This window comes from Mobula birostris, chromosome 5 (genome assembly GCF_030028105.1).
Source record: "Mobula birostris isolate sMobBir1 chromosome 5, sMobBir1.hap1, whole genome shotgun sequence".
NCBI classification, from domain to species: Eukaryota; Metazoa; Chordata; class Chondrichthyes; order Myliobatiformes; family Myliobatidae; genus Mobula; species Mobula birostris.
The window spans coordinates 74,532,236-74,549,759 of NC_092374.1; the positions used below are offsets into that span (position 1 = coordinate 74,532,236).

At 39.9% G+C, this 17,524-nt stretch overlaps 1 protein-coding gene across 2 annotated transcripts in view; it reads left to right on the forward strand.

Moving 5' to 3' along the window:
- Nucleotides 1–9,446: 9,446 nt before the first annotated feature.
- The window catches only part of jak2b (Janus kinase 2b), a 279,703-nt gene continuing 271,625 nt past the window's right edge, over nt 9,447–17,524 (forward strand). For both annotated transcript variants that reach the window (XM_072258216.1, XM_072258215.1), the window contains exon 1: nt 9,447–9,865. The gene's annotated coding sequence lies outside the window, so the exon portion shown is untranslated. The remainder of the gene's footprint in view (nt 9,866–17,524) is intronic.

Below are 17,524 nucleotides of genomic sequence, written 5' to 3' on the forward strand. Positions count from 1 at the left end.
ACCAGTTAACTCCTTTTCTCTTTCCACTGCAAGAGCGACGGTTCAATCTGCCTGATCAATCCTCCAAAACCCACTTTTCCTGCGGTCACAACAATGCTCATTTGGTGTCCAAAAAATGTGTCTGAGGTCTATCATCTGACGACCTATTTTATCTTCCCCTGCTGAGCATCAACTGTCCTTCAAATAACTCCTCCTTCCTCTCTCTGTGTAAGAAAATCACAAGCGTGCCATGTCCTTAAAGAAAGTATCAACACGCTGCCGAAAAATCATAACATCAATTGCCTATTAAATAACCGCCCTCGATTACCATAGCAACTTGCAAGCTGCTTGGTGCCATCTCCAACTCAGCAGAAATCCAGAAGTTACTTCCAGTGCCTTAAAGTGACAGTCCAACAGTTGGTTTGTGTGTCTCTCTCTCTCTCTCTCTCTCTCTCTCTCTCTCTCTCTCTCTCTCCTCTTTTTTCAAAACAAGCTATCAGTGGTAAATAACTCTGTCTCTCTCTTTTCCAAAGCACAGTTAATAGGGGTAAAGAAGCACACTTCATAGGGGTAATTCAGGATCCCGTCACAGCTGTCAAAACCAACTGGCACTTGATCATGCTATCACTAGGTAGTGTTGGCTAGAAACAATTAATCTACAAATCAGTGAATAGGAATGAGGCAAAGACAGTGGAAATAAACAAAGCAAATTTATTTATCCCTGCCATGTGGTTGCAGGAATGGAGGCAGCCATTTTGTGTGACTTTTCTTGTAGCTGCCATTTTGTGAACTTCAGTGAACTCGTTCTTGAGTTTAAAAAAAAACAGCATGTCGTATAGCTTGCCACGTGGGCTGAGAATGGTCCTGCACTGCCCTGGGCCTTACTGGTAAGCTGGTAAACACTGGCTGAACAGTGCTGGAAGAAACTGCCAATCAAAGGTGCTTGAGAGGTTCAGTATAGCAGATATTCTGCCCCTATTAATTAGCATTCTTATTTCTACTAGATTTAAGAAATCTCCTGTATTTGTCTAAATGAATGCAGTTTCATTAGTGATATGGAGCTAAGTTCCATATGGGGCAAGGCAGTCTGTTTGATTGGGACTCCGTGTACCAGACAAACAATCGTTTCCTCTACAATAGTACACAGTAACTGTAGTGAACACAATCTACTAAATGCAAGATCGTTATTCACCTGGGTACTCTGACAACACCTCTAAATGTATATTCTCTGCCTCTAAGGAGGATAAGGTAAGGACAAGAACAAGAAATTCAAGGAAATGGCATCACTTTCAGACTCCCTTCCATGATGCACACTGTCTTGAAAATATATTGCCATTCCTTCATTGTCAGTAGGTTTAAAGTCATTCCACAGTGCTTTGAGGTGGAACAAGTTGGAACAATAACAATGCAGAATGAAGTGTAAGTAGCTACGTGGAAAGAGCAGTGCAGGTATACAATAAAGTGCAATATCATAATGAGGCCAAAAGTCCAATTTACCATACTAGGGAATGATTTAATAGTCTTATAACAGCAAGAGAAACTATCTTCGAGACTGGCGGTACATGATTTGTCTTTTGTATGTTCCATCCAATGGAAGAGGGGAGAAAGAATATCCAGGGTGGCTAGTGTTTGTGCCAGCAAATTTTACTGAGGCAATATTGCACTGCAAAACAGAATAATACTTAAATACTAAAAGGACTCTGTGTATGCATAATCTCCCAAAACCAAAAACAGCTCACAGATATCAGAGAAATCAAAAGCCCTTGGATTTCAGATACATGATGCCCAAATGATAATTTGGATCTACAGTTTCCAACATGCACAGCAACATCCACTGAACTGATAGGTAATATATAAAATAGATTTTATTAGTCTCCTCCAGGTTCTCTGGCTTCCTCCCACATTCCAAAGATGTACGGTTTGGATTGGTATGTAAATTGTGAGCTTTCTATGTTGCCATTGAAAGTGTAGCGACACTTCTGGGCTGCTCAGCACAACCTTCATTGATTTCATTTGACACAAACAATGCATTTTATTGTATGTTTTGATGTATATGTGACAAATAAAGTTAATCTTTAATTTTCATGGAATTTGCTCATCATTACATACTGAACATAATGTACTTCAAATATCTATACTAGTTGCACTGGGATTATTCCAATGGAGAAAATTCTGTTTCCACCAGAGAGAAACTTATGTTAGTTATTCTTTGGTTAATTCATTTTTTTGGTCCATTGGTCAATTGAAGGAGCCAAGTGTTGAGAGAGAAGAATCTATCAATTCTCTTGAACCATTTGGCAATATGGAAAGACAGACGCATCTGTTGATGCACCCAACAGTTTTCATCCCAGGAGAAAATAGGTAAGAAATGTGCAACTGACCCAGAAAAATAGGGTTTTGCAAAAGTGTTATCCAGTCTGTTTTTACTTAGGATTTCTTTTGAACCATACTTTACTTACCTCCAGATGTGTTCAGGAAGTATTTTGTTTCCCATCTATTAATCTTCTGCACCCCTCCCCCCCACTGTTCCTCTTTATATTCCAGATGAGGTGATAATATTCTTGTTGATGGATTCTGAAATACCATCTGGAAGCATAGAATTGTACACTTTCAGCAGGTCTGGGTCTATCCAATAACAATGCTGGTGGTAAACTGTCCGCTTAAACTCTCATCTAAAATTTCTGAGAAAGTGCTGGGAGGCAGTGCTATGTGTGGCCATCAGATTGTTCAAGCTAGTATGAAAGAATTTGCAAATTTTTCATATGTCTGTCTATGGGGATATATTACCAAATAATCCCTTAAGGCTATTGATGACAGTGAACCTTTTAGAGGAAGTGCCAACATATCTTGTTCCATGAAACAGACACTGGAAGATGATCTTGGAAGGTTCCAAAGCAAAGAGGGAAGCTTACTAGTAGTTAGTCAACATACTAGTCTATGCTGCTTAATGGTAACTTGCAACCTTTTAAAAATGAGGTACATTGTGCACATAGCTGGTGCCAGCAACCATGCAGAAAGTAAATCTGACCTCAAGAAGCTCAAGAGCAGCACTGTGTAGGGGGAGAAGACGCCAAGGTTTTTGCATATTTCCTCAGAGGTCTTGGCAAAGACTTTGCAGAGTAACCCTAGGAAGCCACAAAGGTCTGAAAAAGCAACTTAATCAAACCTCAAGAACACTTAACCATGTCTATCCTAAAATTGCAGTAAGTGCACAAGGTATATGAATGTTCCTTCAAATTTTACATTTCTGAACACATCTCTAGCTTTGAACACCACTTATTTTACATAAAATCAGACTTGAACCTAATGTTCACTGTCACCACGTTTTTAAGCACAATTTCAAGCCAAGCATCGACATCTCATATTATAACACTGACCCAAATAGGCAGTGCTCACTGTCAAATTTCTCTTTCATAACAAGGTACTTACTAACAACTAACAGCAAAATCTAACCTGGAGGAAGGCAGTGACACTTTCCTTAACTCCATTGAGAAGATGCTGCTGGTCATTAATATAATGGTCATTGTTGAGTTCATCAGTGATAGCTAGATTAATTTAAAATGATTATGTCCTTATACCTAATCTTCCTCCTTGTAACCCTTTTCCTCATTTTACAAATTCTGCTAACATTCAAGATGCAGATGTTTTAACAGGTATCTGTTAGCAACTACACCCCAGCCCAACTTAACCCAATTATCACATTATGCTTTTGGACATTTCAGGTGTCCAAACAGTGCATCCTGGCCAGAAAATCTAAGAAATACGTTCAAAGTAAATTTTATTATCAGGTCCTCCAAAACAATAATACCCAGGAAATTAAAGTTGTTAACCTTCTCCACCTCTGATCATCCAATGAGGACTGGCTTATGAACCTCTGGTTTTCTTCTGAAGTCAATAATTTGCTCCTTGGTCTTGCTGATATTGAGTGAGTGGTTGTTGTTAAACACGCCAGCCACTCAGCCAGATTTTCAATCTTTCTCCTATATGCTGCTTCATTACTACCTTTGATTTGGCTTATAAACAATGATGTTAATAGCAAACTTGAATATGGCAGGAGTAGATTATTGTTCCACTATTCATCAAGATCATAATTTAGAGGAAATTGTATGCACTTATGTCTTTAAATTTCCTTAAAGACTCAAAATCTATGAATCACTACTTTGAATGAACTAAATACCTCAGCCTCTACAATGTTCCGTGATGGGGAATTCCAAAGTTTCACCACCCTTTGTGTGAAGAAATCTCAGACATAACCTGTCCTCATTCTGGATTGGTTTTAGACTCTTCAGCCAGGGAAACATTCTCCCTGCATTCAGACAGTCTAGCACTGTAAAAATCTTTGTTTTGAAGAGATCTTCATTCATTCCAACACAACAGAATATAGGCTTTGTCTAACACAGTTTATTTTCATGCAGCAACTTTTACATTTCTGAGAAGGAAATGTGTTATAGGGGAGTTGAGTGAATCCTTGCTGCACTACCTCTACAGCCTAGTTTATTGACTGAAATTGTACATATTTTTCCCTATTAGGCCTGGCAAGGCACTGTGTAGATGTAGTAAGACTTAATTGCTCTTGTATTCATTTCATAATAAATATTAACATACAATTTGTCTTCCCAATTACTTTTTGCACCGGAATGTTAACTTTCACTAACTTGCATATGAGCACACCCAGGGTCTCTGAATATCAACACTGCCTAATCCCTCATCTCTTAAAAAATGTTGTGTATTTCTGTTTGATGAACCTATATACACATTTTCCACATTATTTCCATCTATGTGGATTTTGCCTTCTTATTCAGATTGTCTGCAAAGCCATGAAGCGTTTTAAGTCTTCCAAGCTTAATCTCATCAATTTAGCATCATCAGCAAATCTGGATTTATTGATATATTGTTCCCTCAGCCAAATCATTAATATAGATTGTTAAGAGTTGGAAAATTTTTTTAAAATGCGTATCTTGAAAATCTGAAATGAAAGAAACGAAACATTGGAATTAGGTAGCAAGTGTGGAGAAAGAAGCAGAATGGATCTTTCAAGTCAAAGACCCATTAGTGGAACTAGGAAAGAGAAAGCAATTTGGTTTAATTTGTAAAGAAGATAGTGGTGGGATGGATGGGAAGGAAGGGATGTCTCATTGAGTGAAGCCACGACTAGTGAGGGGATAAGCTTTCTTTGTCATCTGATCATGGGGGAGGTTAGAGAAAGAAAATGAACAAAAACTATGAGATGGGAGCAGATAGAGAGTGAGAGGTAAACACAGAAACATGAAAGTTGCAGAGGGCAAGGAGTACGGAAAACATGCTTAAGAGATTAACCTGTGCTAAAGGAGGGAGAACAAGTGAGTCAATATTATAGATGCAAACACAAGGAAATCTGCAGGTGCTGGAAGTTCAAGCAACACACACAAAATGCTGGTGGAACACAGCAGGCCAGGCAGCATCCATAGGAAGAAGCACAGTCGACGTTTTGGGCCGAGACGAAGGGTCTCAGCCCGAAAGGTCGACTGTGCTTCTTCCTATGGATGCTGCCTGGCCTGCTGTGTTCCAATATCATAGATGGATGATTTACAGCAAAAGCCAATTAACAGACGTAGTGAAATCTGAGGTTCAATCTTGAATCTCAAATTTAACACACTCAGGAGGAAAATCAAAATGGTTAGCAAGCTAGGATGCTAAGAGACAATATCAGGCCAAAACTGCATCGCAAACTAACTGTTATTTGCAACAGGGCTTATGAAACAAAGTCAGGAGCATTGCTGACAGCAGTACATCCATTCCTGAATAGCTTAATACACTCTATGCAAGTCTTGAACAGAAAAGGAATAGAATGTTTCCACATGCCCTGACAGCCTCTAGTGTATCTCTACCCACCGTCATTGTCACAAATAAGTTTTTCAGTGACTGTCACAAACATGAAATTTAAATTTTTGCATTTTGGCACGTTGTGATTCCAAATTTATTATCCATTAAATAAGATATACAGGCAGTTTTGTTGAATATAATTCTGCAAAATTATCTCTGGTGTTTTGGATCTTGACTGCAGTGTATTCCCAACATTGCTATAACTTAAAAGCTGTTATGAAGTTATTGATATGCTTGATGTCAGGGAGAACTATAAAAATGAATGGCTGAAGTCTCAGAGCAGAGTTGTGTTATCACCTATGAGTGATAAGTTAAGGAAAAATAAATCTGCAATGCTTTCAGCACATGAAGAAAGTACCAGAGAGAACTGCTTTAGGTTTTTGAATATTACAACCATATTTGTAACATTCCAAAAAAATTTTATTACAATCATTTTTCTACAACTGACCTTGATGTCCAAAGAATCAGAACTCTTCTTCTTGCACCATCTCTCCAGCCATGTATTCATCTTCATTTTGCTGTTTCTGTATTCACTTGCACATAACACTGGGAGTAATCTAAAAATTATGGTGTAACACAGTAATTTGTCATACAGCTGTTCAAAACTCCCAGTGGTTCAATATCTGGCTCATGTAGTCAGGCCCTGTTTGCCAATGCTCCCTTTAAACTTACTGGGTTCAATGAGAAAAAATATATACTTTGGTGTAACAACAACAACAAGATAGTGAATCAAAAGTGCCCTGGAATATTATCTGCTATAACATCCAATCTGCCAGCCTAGAACTACCAATGTCCCAAGTGTGCCAGATTAACTGAGTTGGACTGTACTACCAGAGGTTCTGCTCCTTAAATTCATGGCAGATGCAATTTAATGTGGATAAATGTGAAGTTATCCACTTTGGTGGCAAAAACAGGAAAACAGATTATTATCTGAATGGTGGCCGATTAGGAAAAGGGGAGGTGCAAAGAGACCTGGGTGTCATTATACACCAGTTATTGAAAGTGGGCATGCAGGTACAGCAGGCAGTGAAAAAGGCGAATGGTATGCTGGCATTTATAGCAAGAGGATTTGAGTACAGGAGCAGGGAGGTACTACTGCAGTTGTACAAGGCCTTGGTGAGACCACACCTGGAGTATTGTGCGCAGTTTTGGTCCCCTAATCTGAGGAAAGACATTTTTGCCATAGAGGGAGTACAAAGAAGGTTCACCAGATTGACTCCTGGGATGGCAGAACTTTCATATGATGAAAGACTGGATCGACTAGGCTTATACTCGTTGGAATTCAGAAGATTGAGGGGGGATCGTGTAGAAACATATAAAATCCTAAAGGGATTGGGCAGACTAGATGCAGGAAGATTGTTCCCGATGTTGGGGAAGTCCAGAACGAGGGGTCACAGTTTGAGGATAAAGGGGAAGCCTTTTAGGACCGAGATTAGGAAAAACTTCTTCACACAGAGAGTGGTGAATCTGTGGAATTCTCTGCCACAGGAAACAGTTGAGGCCAGTTCATTGGCTATACTTAAGAGGGAGTTAGATATGGCCCCTGTGGCTAAAGGGATCAGGGGGTATGGAGGGAAGGCTGGTACAGGGTTCTGAGTTGGATGATCAGCCATGATCATACTGAATGGCAGTGCAGGCTTGAAGGGCCAAATGGCCTACTCCTGCACCTATTTTCTATGTTTCTATGTTAATTTTCTCCCTTATTCTCAAGAATTCTTTTGGCAAGACTTCATCCTTCTTTCTACCTGTGCCATTGATACCAATGTGAAATATGACCTTTTGCAGACAAACAAGTGTGTGCTTTTGTCTTATTTCACTTATTTTATCATTAGGTTTGAAAGCAAAATGACTTTTATCAGTTTTAATATGGTAGCTACAACATAACTGCATTCATTTGTTTTCTTCCTTTGACAAGTTATTGGATCCTACTCATGGAACCACTGCAGCTCTCCTTCTACTAATGGGCATCAGCTGGAAGTGATCAAGATTCAGATTTTGGACAATGAACAATGGTTGAAGTCACTACAATGCATGCATGAGACTGAGTGTATTATATCCCAAAGACAAGCAGGTTGGTAGGCTACTGTAAATTGTGTCCTTAAGAATCTGTGTTTGGGGGTGGTAGTTAAAAGATGTGTGGGAAAAATAAAATGGGATTAGTGTAGATGGTGATGAGGTATACAAAAGCGAGATAGATCAGCTGGTTAGGTGGTGTTGCTGCAACATCCTTGCACACAATGTCAGTAAGAACAAGAACTTGATTGTGAATTTCATGATGGGCAAGTTGATGGAACATACATGGGTCCTCATCAAGGGATCAGAAGTGGAAAGGGTGAGCAATTTCAATTTCTTGGCTGTCAACATCTCTGAGGATCTATCCTGGGCCCAATGTAGTAATGTAATTACAAAGACAGAGGCTATATTTCTTTGAGGAGAGTTGGTATGTCACCAAGGGCTCATAAATTTCTACAGATGTTCCTTGGAGAACATTCTAACTGATTGCATCACCATCATGTGGTATGGAAGGGCCACCGCACAGGATTGGAAAAAGCTGCAGAAAGTTGCAAACTCATCCAGTTCCATCATGGGCACTAGTGTCCCCAAGCATCCAGGACATCTTCAAAAGATGATGCCTCAAAAAAAAATGGCATCCATCACTAAGAACGGTGCATCACCTCAGACGTGCCCCCTTCTCATTGCTACTATCAAGGAGGAAGTACAGAAGCCTGAAGACACATACTAAACATTTCAGGAACAGCTTCTTTCCCTCTGCTATCAGATTTCTGAAAGGACAATGAATCCATAAACACTTCCTCAGTATTCTTCCTCTCTTTTTGTAGTACTTAATTTAATTTTTATATATACTTGTAATTTATAGTTTTTATTACTATGTATTGCAATGTACTACTTCTGCAAAATAACAAATCTCATGACATATGCTGGCGATATTAAACCCAATTTTGATTAGCGCAGGCTGCTGCTTGGTGGACAATGTGGATTTGGTGGGGAGGGGCATGGGAGCACAAGGGGTCTGTTTCCCTGCTCTGCTCATCTATGACTAGCACATTTGATGAAGTGGTCACCCACAGCTTGAGTGGCTTCAGGCAGAAGGAGGATGAGTGACTGCCAGAAAAACCAGGAAGGCCAGGTTGCTCCCAGGGTCTCTGGCTTCTTGGCTACTCATGTGTCTCTGTTCTCCCTCGAAGCTGCTGTTGAAAGTTGTCCAGTTTCCACATCCATCTTTTTTCTGCCATAGACCAGCAAACCAGATGGCGACCCTGGAATGGAGCAATGTCTCATTAAAGAAATATCCGGGTAAAATATTCATAAACATAATTTATGGTATGATTTAAAAGAATTAAGGTTTATATACCAACGTATTTTCTCCAAAAGGTGAACACCCCTACTAACTTCTGCAAATTACTACAACTAATAAAACTAAATATTATTTGCTCTGCCTTTCCTGCAACACAGTCGCAATTTTTCAAAATTAATACCGTAAGGTGACGAACCGCGACCGCGCTATCCTGACATCTAGTGGGAGAGGAGGCGAAAAGGCTGCGCTTCATATTTTCTGTTAAGACTGGAAACGAAAGAGCTATATTAATCATCGATCCAGTCTACAGACTAGTTCCGGGTGAAAGAAAGAATATGTATTTCGCTGTAGAATTTATGTAAAACCCGTGTTCCTTTGAAAAAAAGTGTGGGGGAAGAGGGAGGAATCACTAAAATAATCTAGGCTTGTGTTTTTGGGCACACTAGGAAGGAGCCAGAAAGGAGAGGGCGAAATTGAAACGATTATTTCTGTTTTGGGCTTTTCCACTGCGGCTCCCACTCTGCCTGGATTTCGCTTTTCGCTGGGCAGAGCGAAGCATCAGCAGCGTCTACTCACCAGGAAATAAAGTCACAAATAAACAGCATGATCCCCGAATCGGCAGCAACTTCGCTTTTTTGGTGACAATTTTCTGCATTGGTTCAAACTACCGCAGAGCAAAGGCTGGGTGTCGGAAACAAGCAGCGACCAGTAAGTGTTTTATTTCCACGTCTTTTTCTCTCAGTTCTTTCCCCAGAGTTAGGTGTTAAAGCTTTATTTATACGCGTTTCGTTCAGCCGGGTGGTTTGCATTTTACTACGGAGGCCTGATCCGGCGTTCACATATCCTAGTCATTTTCAAGATATGGAAGTATTATGTTTTGATTAGGTATTTTTAAATTATTATGATCTTCACAAAGCCAATGTTGGCATGCATCAGGTGGTTGGCAATATTACACTGTGTTGGTGTTTCAGTCTCCATTTAATGCAAGGCCTGCTAGGGGGTGTTGGTAAGTTTCCAGCTAAATATTCACTGTAGAGTTTTGGTTCTTTTCCATCTCACTTTCCTTTGGTAAGAAAGCCCGAGGTGTAATTTTTACAGAGATAGTTCAGCTTGAAAATATAAGAGGCTCCAACTGCCATTGTTTTGGGGTTTCTTCAGAAAAAAAAATGTTACTTTCTAAGGGAAGTGTTTAATCAAGTGAGATTATTATATTCTGTGTTCTTGTAAGAGACACATTGGTGGATGTTAAGACTTAAGTTTAATGTGAAGAATTCTCTATTCCCGAGTATTGGGGATGTCGGTAGTGTTTAAAAGATGCCACAGTAGCACAATCCCCCACCACACCAAAGATTTTTTTTAAGATCAGTTAGCTAGGTCTGGGTGAAATGCTTGTAGTTCTGTTCTCAGAGCTATTTCAGAACTTTTGTGAAGTATTGTAATATTTTACTGCAAAGTATTACTATGTGTGTAAGAGTAGGTAGGACAATTTCCTGCAGTGTGAATACTTCCTTAGTTTTTCCTCTGCATTCACACTTGCAGCTGCTGAACATCTTACATATGTGCACGAGCTGACATGCTTCTTAGGTTGATAGCAAGCTAGCACATTTACCAGAGGGAGAAGATTGGGAACCCTGATACAGTATTTGATCCGTGATTTCTTGTTTATGTACAGCAACCAATCAAATAACACTGGAGACAGGAGACTATTTATCTTCTGGAGCCTGTACTAGTACTTTGAGAGAGTTTGCCAATTAAATTTAGAGTAAGGAGACTATATATATTTTGTGCCACTGTTAGCTCTTTGAGTGAGTTCTTCGAACTTATCTTCGTGTGGCATTTGCAAGAATATATATGATTTGCATTATTAGGGTGTACTTCAATTCAAGTTCATCAGTATTTTCAGCAGTTCCATTTAACTAAGCAACCTAGAGGTACTTACCAACTGCACTGTTTGAATCCTCTGATTACTGACTTAACCCACAAATGGAAACACCTTTTTCTCACAGGCCCCTGGGGAGACAACATCGATGAAGCCCATGAGCGCAAGTTAACCAAGTATGCAGAATTAAAATCAGAGTGCAGAGACAGAGGGTGGAAAGTCTCATGCTATCCATTCGAAGTAGGCTGCCGTGGATTTATTGCTTTCACTCTCCAGAAGTGGCTGCGTGACCTTCGCTTCACTAGAAGAGAGATCAAGTCAATCAGCAGGGCTGTAGCTGAGGCAGCAGAGAAAGGATCAGCATGGGTGTGGACCAAGTATGTTCAGAGGGGCAGATAGTCAGACAGTGTATACATATCTTGCAAACTCTTCAGTAGTTGCATAGGCACCTGAAGAGTAGACTATCTCTTGGATGGAAGTGACCAATAACTACTGATAAAGGCAGATGCCAAGTTTTTAAGCTCACCACTGCTGGCCCACCACCTTCAGGGAGTCTTGATCATAAGAGGGCCGAAACTCCTGAAGACAGGTGGCAGATCAACTGATGATCCCACTGGTGATAGCACAGGACAGTTAACATCTTAGTCCGCATGAATTTTGTAACTCAGCTCTTTTAAAGCTTTGAGGGAAACTGATCTGTATCATTAGAAGGCAACCAGTTCAACAAGCAAAGCAATAGGTATGTATTCTAGAAGGCCACACCTGAAAAGGATCTCTAATTTAGAATGCTAATTCTTTCCTTCAGTTTTTGTATACAGAGAATACAAAAGAATAGTCCCAACCCTCTGGTGTTTTCCTGTGGTTGACTTTAGTTGTCATTGGTGTTGCTCTGTTACATGTTGATGATGTGATTCAGGTCTGGATACAAGAGATCAAGGTATAATCTGCAGAACGCCATCTCACAGGTGAAATAGCAAATTTGAATCACTGAAGGATGCTCAACAATTGAGGCAGGGCTTGAATGCTAATACCAGGGGCCCCCAACCTTTTGCGCACTGCGGACCGGTTTAATCTTGACAATGTTCTTGCGGACCTCGCGTGTGTTCGAGTTCAACAGTGGGCGTGACAGGGAATGTGGAAAGGTGCAGCTGACTCATATCTGCCAGATCGTATCGTTTCCTCGTGGTCCGGTGGTTGGGGACCACTGCTAATACCTCTTACAAAGTGAAACCAAGCAACGTGAGTAACAACAAAGTTTCGCTCCCAGATGAACTCAATGCTTTCTATGCTCGCTTTGACCATCAAAACGTGAAGGGACCTTCGTGAACTCCTACAGCCCCAGTGCCCCTGTGATTTCAGTCTCTGAGGTCGACATGAGAGCATCCTTCAGGAGGGTGAACCCACAGAAAGTATCCAGCTTAGATGGAGCACCTGGCTGAGTGCTAAAGAATTGTGCAGATCAACTGGCTGGAGTGTTCATTGATATCGTTAATCTGTCACTTCGGCAGTGTTGTCATTTCAGAGGACTTGTCCTGGACCCATTACATAAATGCCAATACAAAGAAAGCACGGCAGTACTTCTACTTTCTTAGAAGTTTGTGAATATCCAGCATGATACCTAAAACTTTGATAAATTTCTATGGATGTGTGGTGGAGAGTATATTAACTGGTTGTATCACGGCCTGGTATGGAAACACAAACACCCTTAAATGGAAAATCCTACAAAAAGTAGTGGATACAATCCAGTCGATCATAAAGCTGGCCTTACCATTGAGTACATCGACATGGAGCACTATGGTAGGAAAGCAGCATCTACGATCAACGACCCCCACCACCACCCCCCACCCCCCAGACCATGCTTTCATGTGCTGCTGCCCTCAGGAAGAAGGTACAAGAGCTTCAAGAGCCACAGCACCAGGTCCACGAACAATTATTACTCCTCAGCAATCAGGCTTTTGAACCAGATAACTTCACTCACCCCATTACTGTATTATTTCCACAACCTATGAACTCTCTTTCAAGGATTCTTCATTTCATGATCTTGATATTTATTTATATTTTCTTTTGTATTTGCACAGTTTGCACATTGGTTGTTTGTCTGTACACTGGGTGCAGTCTTTCATTATTTCTTTTGCATTTCTTGGATTTTCTGTGTATCCCTACAAGAAAATGAATATCAGGGTTGTATATGGTGACATATATGTACTTTGATAATAAACTTACTTTGAACATTGAACAACCACTAATGCTCCAGAATAGCTAATTTGAAGCAAAAAAAAAAAGCAGTGTTCCTGCCCTGTACACTTTGAATCATGGAGGAGCAATAGCAGATATATCAAAGCATTGAAGATATGTCTCCAATGCTATTTGTGTACAACCCTCCAAATCTCTCCTCTTCCTGGTCAGCATCTACAGTGTTAATGCCCTGATCATGTTCATTTAGTCGGCCAGATTGTTCATACATCTGAGTACTTGGAAGGAGAACTAAGAAAATACTTGGTGCTTTCTAAGCATCTTGAGATGGCATCCTCTCTGTCTTGTGGGAATTCCTGGACCACTCAGAATGGAGAAGTAGCATCTGGGAAAGTACAGAGAACAATGAGTTTTTATAATAAGAGCTCACAGAGACCAAATAGAATCAGTGGCGGCGGGGGGGGGGGAATTACCAAATATGAAGTCACGCACCAACATAGTCCATCAAGTTGTAATGCTAACACAGAGAGAGTGTTGATGAACAAATTTTTATAACCTTAAAGCCTCATTTGAAAACCAATGGTGTATAGTTAAGATATATCAGATTGTGATGACTGAAGAAATGGTGGGATAGGGTAGGTAGATATATTCATTTATCTCTGGTTTCTCAAGCTAACCATGAATTCTCCAAATGAAGCCAGTAAAATGTCTTCATGTCAAGTGTGCTGACTTGTGACTCATCTGTTCATTTTAATGTTCTACTTTGAAAGTTCCCCATGTCAAACATTTAGTACTGCTGAATCACATTTTATTCAAATTTGTATTTTCAACATGCATTCCCTCACACTGACTAGAAATTTAATTGCACTCTGCTTTTCTTCAGCCTCCTCCTCTCAGGCTGGATATACTGGACTATTTCCAGAGAGGTGGGGTTGTGGATCCTAACTGCTGGTTACAGAGAAAGTAGGTGGGACCAGTAGCGAAGTAAAAGAGAGTCTTGCATTCTGAAGCACTTTACAGAACAAAGCAAAGCACTTTACTGCCAATGAAGAATTGCTTTCATTGAAGTAATTTGGTCGGAGGTTTGTCTGTAGTAAGCCTCTACAGTCTCTAATGTGGTGATGACTAGCCTGGGATGTGCCCATATTGCCAGTAATCTTCTTGTTTGCCATAGGCTTACAACTCCTGGATTAGGCAATGTACATTTAGGTATGTTGATTCGGAAGTAAATATTGGCCAAGGACCAAGATTAACTTGGAAGTAGTAGTTTGGCATCTTTTGTCTCCATCTGTAAAGCAGACAGAGCCTCTATTTAATATTTCATTTGTAATGGCATTGATGACAATCCAGAACTTCTGCAGTATTGCAAACATGAGAAAATGGCCCAAAACATCGATTGTTTACTCTAGTCCATAGATGCTGACTGGTCTGCTGAGTTTTTCCAGCATTTTGTGTGTGTTCCTGCAGTATTGCATTAGAGCATCAGTTTAAATTATGGCTATTGTTTCAATCAATAAAGAAAAAGATATGTGTTATTAAAATGTTTTCATATTTTCTGATATAAAGTCCTCACTTTAATTGTACCTCTGACTTCACTTAGGTTGTGTGATCATCAATACAGAAGCTTCTATATTGCATGTTAGATAAATGGTGATATTCTGCGAATAGACAAAATCAGTTACCGAAAAGCTCCTCAGGACAGCATTTGTGTTTCTCTAATTAAAGTGCAACAATTATATTTTTCAAGGAATGCAACATTTTTATACAAAATTATTCTACCTACATGCAAATAAAATATTTTTATATTAAATATTTTGTTTTTGGTTTAACCTATGACATACTCTTGAAGTTGAATTAGATCTCCTTAGTGTTTTCAATTCAATTTCAAAGATCTGGACGCCAAAATAATGCACTTATGAGCAATCCTGAACCTCGTGACTCAGATTGTATATTTTAATCTGAGTAATATTGCATTTATAGGTCAGCAGTCTTGTTGTGTCTTAGCTTTAGGGAGTTCAGTGCAAACGTTAATCACTTTTGCTATTTGCTATCCCTTTTCTTTTATGAATTAATGAAATTAAGAACATTCTTAAATTCATGAATGTTGTGTTTGAATTAAGAATTATAGAGCAACGTGGCACTGTAACAGGCAATATGGCCCACAGTATCACTGCAGACCATTAAGTGTCTATGCATACTAAGCCACTTACCGGCACTAGATCCATTGTTTTACATACCTCCACAAATTTCTTAACTGTGAGAGTACCTACCTCCACCACTGTTTAGTACATTCCCATATTCAAAATGCTTTCTGGATGCTCAAGTTCTTCCTCAGATCTGCTCTAAATCACATCCCTCTACAGTCCTGAAGAAGGGTTCCGGCCCAAAACGTTGACCAATCTTTTCCATGGATACTGCCCGACCTGCTGAGTTCCTCCAGCGTGTTGTGAGTGTTGCTCTAAAGCTCTTTCACATTTCTCGAAACCAATGTCCTCTAACCTTATATACCTCAGCTGGAGGGGGAAGTTTCCTACTACCTATCCTATCTATGCCCCTGAAAATGTAAATACCTCTATCAGATTCCCTCTTAGTCTACTGTGCCTCAAAAGAAACTGCCAACCTATCTCCTCATAACTAAAAGACTTCATTCCAGACACCTTCCTGGTGAGCTTCATGTGCATCTTTTCCACTGTGATGCAGATACGTGTTCATTACTTCAACTGTGCTCTAACCAATGTGTTATGAAGTTGTACCATTCCTCATATTCTGTATCCCAGATATTTAAGGAAAGTATCTCATGTGCCTTTTCCATCACCTTGTCTACCTAGAATCCATTTATGGATCTTTGGACTTGAACCTCATAACTCCTTAAGTCTGTACTATTGTGTATTTGTGCTGTCCTCCCAAAGTGTATCAAGTCACATTTCAGGATTAAATTCTATCCGCCATTGATCTACCCAATTTATTAACTGATCAATATGATTCTGGAGCCTGTGAATGCCCCCCTTATTATCAATAACACTACTGATTTCCATGTTATACACAAACTTGCCTTATTGTATCCAAACTATAAAACAAGTGATAAGAGTCTCAGCACTGATCACAGGTTTCCAATCACAAAACAATTCTCCACCATTGTCCTCTGCCTCATATTACCTAGCAAATTTTGAATCCAATTTACCAACTTTGTTGTGGATGCCACAGGATAGAATCTTTATGGTAACGAATCTAGAATCGTGGCAAAGAATGGCATCAAATCAGTAAAGAGATGTGACAGGTTTGGAAGATGTTGAATTCTCGTGGGTTGGCTTAGGAAACTGCAAGGGGTAAAAGGACTGTCATCCTGCTGTAATCTGAGGTCCACATCCCAGCCCTCCCAACAGCAGCTGAGATGTGGACCTCAGATTACAAGAGGAAATAGAAACCTTGTGTCAAAAGGACAATATTATAATAGTCATGGGAGATTTCAACATGCAGGTCGATTGGGAAAATTAGGTTGGTAATGGATTTCAAGAGAGTGAGTTTGTTAAATGCCTGCGAGATGGATTTTTAGAGTAGTTTGTCGTTGAGCCTATTAGGGAGTCAGCTATACTGGATTGGGTGTTATGTAATAAACCGGAGGTAATTAGGGAGCTTAAGGTAAAAGAGCCCTTAGGAGGCAATGATCACAATATGATTGAGTTCAACTTAAAATTTGATAGGGAGAAAGTGAAGTCTGACATAGCAGTATTTCAATGGAATGAAGGAAATTGCAGTGGTATGAGAGAGGAGTTGGCCAAAGTAAGTTGGAAGGGGATGCTGGCAGGCATGACAACAGAGCAGCAGTGGCGTGAGTTTCTGGGAAAATTGAGGAAAGTGCAGGATAGATGTATTCCAAATACAAAGAAATACTCAAAACGGTTGACAACAGAAGTCAAAGCTAATGCAAAAGCAAAAGAGAGGGCATACAACAAAGCAAAAGCTAGTGGGAAGACAGGATTGGGAAGATTTTAAAAACATAGGAGGGAAAAGATGAAATAAAAAAACAAGCTAGCAAGCAGTATCAAAGTGGATAGTAAATGCCTTTTCAAGTATGTAAAAAAAAAAGAGAGATGAGAGTGGATATAGAACCACTAGAAAATAAGGCCAGAGAAATAATAACAGGTTTTAGACACTAGCAGTATGGCAGGTGTTGAAGGGTGTGAGGGAAGCTACTATTACAAGGGAGAAGGTGCTCAAAAAGCTGAAAGACCTAAAGGTGCATAAGTCACCCGGACCAGATGAACTGCACCCTAGGGTTCTGAAAGAGGTAGCGT